This window comes from Embiotoca jacksoni, unplaced genomic scaffold (assembly GCF_022577435.1).
Source record: "Embiotoca jacksoni isolate LCO1_2020_lvr unplaced genomic scaffold, fEmbJac1.0.p SCAF_5, whole genome shotgun sequence".
Classification (NCBI taxonomy): Eukaryota; Metazoa; Chordata; class Actinopteri; family Embiotocidae; genus Embiotoca; species Embiotoca jacksoni.
The window spans coordinates 14079363-14086090 of NW_027185403.1; positions in this window are offsets into that span (position 1 = coordinate 14079363).

The window sequence follows — 6728 nt, forward strand, 5'->3', positions numbered from 1 at the left end:
TGTGTTCTTTTGGCCCATTCAGGAGCTGTAATTATAGTAAACATAATATTTTTATTTCCCCTGACTCTGACGTGCTAGCAACCGCTCTTAACCAAAGCACCTGTATCCTGGACATCAGCGCTATTATGTTCAGTGCTCAAATTTATAGTCAGTGTGTGTAGATATGCAAACTGGGTAGACCATGGAGTATATGTGGATACCAGTGTTTAATCACAATGTTTAACAAATGACTGCTGCTAAGTTAATTGCTTTCTCAGAGGCCTTTCTCATTGGACCACCTGGAAAATGAAGACGTAATTCGTTTCACGTGTTGACAACAGTATCATCAGTCTCACTGACAGATCAATCATACAGTATACTGGGTGCAGTCAGGACCCAATTAGTGTGAGTGTGTGTGCTGAGCCACGGGGGAACAGATGTGAGGTGTAGTGTATGAGCCAGGGAACACCTGATGTTCAGCCACAACACATCACGCCACACGCACCACACACCATTACTCACAAAGCCAACAGATGTCATGTTCAAAGACACACCAGCGAGTGTAACATCAGAGACCTCAACCAGCCTCCGAATGCCACAGGCTTCAGAGAGACCACATACGGCAAATGCTGGGATGCAACAATGCTGTCATGGAGGCCGCATGCAGGTTTAATGGAGCTCAGGACGGTCAAAAAGACCCAGCTGGACTCAAAGGCAGGTTGAGACACAGCCAAATGTTAGTCACCCCTTGAAGTCACCTCCTACACGGATGTTGTTACACCGGCACTGTATGTAAGTGTGTGTGTGTGTGAGTGGGAATGTGGTAGAGTAATGTCTCAGCGCTGACTGTGTGGGTTAAAGGGATTAACCGAACCATTACAAGCAAAAATCCACAGCAAAACATGCATGTTTGTTGTTTGTGGATTTGATTCCCATACTTTCTATATATATTGAATAAACAAGATACTATAGGACTCCATGTTCACAGAGGGGGATGGTAGTTGAAGACAGATGTTCAGCTGAAGGGTGTGGTTCCTGTTTCTGGATGTAACTTTCCTCATTCCATTTGTTGAGAAACTGAAAAACAGCAGTTCAGCTTTTAACGTTCATTGAGTAGTTTTCGGGAGAAAATATGCTGACAACTGTTGTTTCTCAATTGCAAAACAATGGAGCTAATTTCCCACTCTGCGTTTGTCACAGGATTTCATACTCAGTACGTTCAGGGTGTAGACATGTATTTACAAAGCACACACATGTGTTTGTATGTGTGTGACAGGAGCTGGTCATTTACAGTAGTGGATCCACCTAATCCTGGCCTCTCAATGTCAAGTAGCAGAGCACACAGAAATAGTGCCGTGCAGTCATGCTCACATAGCTGCTATTCCCGGGGCTGATGGCCACCAAAGAGCCAGAGTGCTGAGAGAGACGGGAGTGTTTTTCTGGTGGACCACAGCCAGGGACTAATGTCCAGTATGGTGGTCCATCATCAGACATCAGGGCAGCATCACTTCTGATTTTTCCATGTAGGGTTATTAACAGCTCGAGTAACTTGTCCTCGTCTTCTGAATGCTTTTCGGCGTTCTTAGAGAGACTCGAGGAGGATTTTTCCACAGCTCAGAAGGCATTTCCTCACAGGTTGGCCAAAATTCTGTGGAAGCCACAAAATTCATTGTGTGCCAGATGCCTGTGAGAAACATCATCATCGCTATTGTTTTTGGTCCTCTTTTGTCGTTGTTATTTTCCTTAAAGGTGTGTGCGAAATTTGGTTCACACACTCACATCGCTGTTCAAAACAAAAAAATGCCAGTAGAATCACCTGTTTCGCTGATTACGGATACTATTCATGCATTTTCAAATAAATATGAATTAATAACATTTATTCATAAATCATCAATATTAAAAATTTCTCTTTTTATGAAATTATCTAAATCCATTAGAAAAGTAAACCTTGTCTTGATACATTGCCAGACAGACTTAAGTACTACTGTAGCAGCTCTAACGGATTGGATGAGTGTAAGGAGGGTGAGTTTGTTGTGAAAGGTGCTTCCTGCCCTACTGGAGACACAACAATGGGTAGTTTCCACACTGATATGGAAGTACGCACGCCAACAGTTGGAAATATAATTATTCTCTTACCGGATATCATCAACAGGAACACATTATTACCTGAGATTAATTAGTGTGTGTGTGTGGGCCCGTCTGCTTTAGATGTCACGGTACTCATTGGTCTTTCAGTGAAATTAAATTAGTTTGCTTGTATGTGTTTGTATGATGCAAGTACAAGACCCCCAACTGCTCCTGTAAAGTCAAAATGAAGCGCCAGGCCGACGTCAGTGTGCCACTCATGCCTGATTGATGAAGTGAGGACAGGGATGAAGCCACTGTCGCATGACAAGATGAGGCCGCGGCGGATCAGTGGGTTGTTCACAATCTATGTCGCCCCGTTTGCACAGTGCAAGACCGCCAAACAGGAGGAGGGTGGGGAGGCTGACAGGTGACAGGAATGAAGAGACAGAGTGAGAGATGAGGTCGAGAGGGTAACATGAGAGGGGGAGAGAGACCAAGCGAGAAGGATGAAGACTGGGTCAAGGTGATAACTTCTACTTAGTAGGGTGCTGACTTGTCCTCGCCCGGGTGTGGATAAAAAAGATTAACATGTCAGTCATGCGGCTACTGCCAATCATAGCTCTTCCTGGCCTAGCTCTTTATTTTTTTATTTACCCTTCAGTTCCTGTGAACTAGCCTCTTTTTTCTATATTCCTGTCCTAAATGCTTCCCTATCCTCTCCTCCGTTTCCTCATCCTTTTCCTGTCTCCTGTTTCTTTTCCTTTAACCTCAGAAACTGACTCATATCCCCAGATGCAGTCTTATAATTTGGAAAAGGCACACGACTGTACATGCAGCCAAAGTGACCCACAAGATGCAGAAATATTAAGTAATGAAAGCAAATTTTTCATTAATTTAAAGGATATTTATTGACTGACCAACACCCCTCATTTGTTAGATGAAAACCAGTCATTTTTGACTCATGTCTACTCCCTCCACTACTTCATCAACCTCCGCTACCTCTCAACCTCAAACATAGTTTTCTAACCACTGCATCAAAAGCTACAAGGGAAATGACAACATGTTGCTGCTAACAAAACTGCCACTACCTCAGAGATACCAGTATGAACAAACTGTTATGTCTCTATGGTCTAAGTTAATCAACTCCGGGCTCTAGCTCTATAGTGGCATAAAAACACAAGAGAGTTATTAATCTGATTATTAAAATCAGAAAGAAAACAAACAAGAATATCTTCTGACATATCAAACTATTCTTTTGAAGTAAAATTGTTCACATTTGAGTGCTTGTTGCCTTGGCAACATTTGTGGTTTTTGGTACCAGAATTAGGGCTGGGCACTGAACTTCAATACTTTTATAGCACAGAACAAACTGCTTGGATTTTGAGCCAAGGCTACACCTACACAAATATCTTTACATTTGACCATACATAGACTCTACTTGGGCAGTTTCAACTTCAGTAAATCTCACATTAGAATACCTTATTTTCTAGCCAAATATTTGACCACATACCTATTGTATAGCATGCAGGAACAGGAAGCTCATCTGTGCACAGTTCATTCAGGACCACTTTTGTCAAAGAAGGCTTTTACTGCCTAAGCAGTAATTTACATTTGGCGGTATGGTGTTAGGAAAAATAGTAACTCATTGTTAGTGTGTATATTAAGTTACTGCTATGTGTGTAAAGTTTCCGTTAGTCTATGCATAAAACTTTAGATGAAATGTCTCATACTGCATGCACATTCCACTCCACGAGTTTCTCTCTTGCAGTATATGGCCCCTCGGGGGAGGAGGAACTCGTTTACCTAGTTTAGCACACACATAGGTTAAAAGCAAACATACCCATATAGGATGCAAAGAGCATTGAACCCCTACGCACTCACGTTACACAACATGTGACCTTATCTATAGGAATGTAATCACATGCTGTTTTATAACCCCATGTATACAATAAAAGGAGCAAAGAGGGAAGTCTGTGTTGGAGTTGGCTGATGCCAGGTGAAGAGCTTACAACTCTAAGACCCTGCACGGACTTCCCTTGCTGCAAGTAAAACTCAGATTTGGGTCCAAGCCTTGTTTTTGTCTGACTGTGGGTTTGATTCTTATTCTATCAGCGCTATGTTATAGTTCTGAACCTAACATATGGCTCTGTTCTGGGAGCTCACTGCCCTTCCACATGCTCACGTGGAAAGCCTGAGACGGAGACAGCACACCTCCCCGTTCTTCCATGTGTCTACATGGAAGATTAAGGCAGGTAGAGCAGCACCAAGAACCCAACAGAACAGAGCAGGCATCAATGACAACAGAAATGATATTAAATAAATCAGACACAAGGAGGAGCTGGGATGGTGGTGGCTGGCAAAGTGGCTGGAAGAGGAAGCAGGAAGAGTAGGCAGGCTGAGCAGCTTAAATAAGGCGCCCTGTTTGAGATTCCAATGAATGCATCGCGGGGAATCAGCTAAGCGTCAGCTGATGTGGGCCGATCTCGGGAACAGTTGTTGAGCTACCAAGAGAGCTGAGCTTGACTTCGTGGCCTGCCTGAACTAACGCAATGCTCCATTAGGCTGGCTAGCATCTTCTGATAGCATGTTAGACACTTAGGGAACCATGATACCTTGTAGCATCTATTAATAGCCTACATGTCAGGTGTTTAGAAAACATCGGGAACTTGTAGCATCTACAGATAGTCTGCATGCAGGGCGTTTACGGGACATCAGATCGTCATGGCTGAAAATAACCTGGGTTACACTCTCCCCATCTAAACTGCATGAAAACTAAAAAGTAGTGTCATAATGTACAACACTATTTTCTTTTTGTTAAAATGGATTTCATAAAATCTGTATTGAAAAAAGTATCGTTCAGGAGTAGGTATTGCATGATACCCCGTCTTACCCAGAATTCCTTTCAAAATCAACCAGGAATGGCGGTTAACAGTGAGCTTTCGTGTGCAAGCAGTAGTTTAATGCATCGTTCACAATTGGCTTCTGCGCGTGTGTACAATTGTAATCCTCTGCAGCAAATGCAGACTGCATTAATACCAAAAACTAATGTCCTGTATTTGCATCACAAAATACAAAGAGACAGTGTGGTAACTCCTGTAAAATAAATGCCAGCCATAACTACTGTAGTTTCATAAATTTTGCTTCACATAATTGCTATTTGAACAACTCTTAAAGGTAGAGTAGATAAAGTCAAATTCTTCTTCTTAGGATCCCCCAAAAAACATGTTGGCCTCTGCTCACAGTGCTGCTCTCTCTGTTGTTGAAGAAGCAGCTCAGCTCAGTTCTGCCTCTCTCCATTTGCTCCTGATGCCAGCAGGAGCTGGGCCGGGATACCAGCAGATTCCCCGCTGCTGATGTCACCCTGCTGGACAGATACTTGTTATGTATCATGGTCACACTATTAAATTCTCACTGAGGTCTATTTAGGCCCCAAGGAGGCTGATGGCCGCATCACATTACTTGCTGGGTAAGATGAGAGGAGAGACGGACAGAGAGGGACCGGAGTTGGGTTATGAGGGGACAAGGAAAGGAGGCAGGCGAAAGGAAGGAACAGAAGAGGAGCAAAAGAGACGAGTCAAGGGAAAGCGACCATTTATCCAATCACCATTGTCATCTGACACACACACACAGACATACGCTGAACAAAATAACTCACACAAACAACGGCATACCGGCAGATAGACAGGAAGACTGGATGACCGCATGCTTGACTCATCTGTTTTTTCTACCCCTTACAATATGCCATGTGGTTCTCTGAAATAAAAAAAAACCTCCTCCCATATCCGCCCAGCTTGCATATGTGTGTGCAAAATCAGGCACCTAATGGTGGTTTTAGAGGATTAGCACAACACGTGCTGGCTGGTTGAGCTGGCTGACACCGCAGCTTACGACAAAGGAGGGGTGGCAGGATGTCAGAGAGGACGGCAGCAGGCTCTGCTCACCGCAAGGAGTGGGCTCCAGGCATTCTTCTCCGTGTTTCCTTTGTGGTCGGCTGCTGTTGAGACTGAAAGAACACCTCACCCCTCCACCCCACCACCACTACTCCTCACTCCACTCCAAAGGCAAACACTTTAAACAATCTTTATTGTTACAGACTGATGCTGAATGGATAGTCAAAAAAAAAACAAGATGGAAGAGATTTTCCTTGCGGAGAAATTCCTAAGCCGTGTGTGTTTCAGGGGAATTCATGGGAGGAATATACCTGTCCCTCCAATAAATCACTAACAAAGGAACAGTATTCATGCAGTGTGTCAGACACAGCATAATGACAAACTCTGCTTTGACTGCTTGATAATACCATCCCAGACATTCATGCCAGCCGATGAAGTAATACAGTAAGTCAGTGAGCAAACTGACTGTGAGCTCTGACTTCTGAAGCTTGTCTCTCTGAGTGTCCATGTTGGTTTTATTCGTTGCTTCTCTTTCATTTTGTGGTTCAAATACAGCTGCTAATATTAAAAAGATAAGAGTCTTCAGCCATGTTAGCTGCTGCGTGAGGCTCTACTTACAGAACAGTGGTGCCTTGAGGTAAATGCTCACATTTGCACGTGAACTTTCTTACCATTTTTCAACATTTGCTTAACAATAAAAAACAGATGGACCTTTAGGCTTTCCCACAACAGCTGTGCCAGCCCTACAAACTATAATGTATGTCACTGAGTGAGTGACAGAGGGATAGAAGT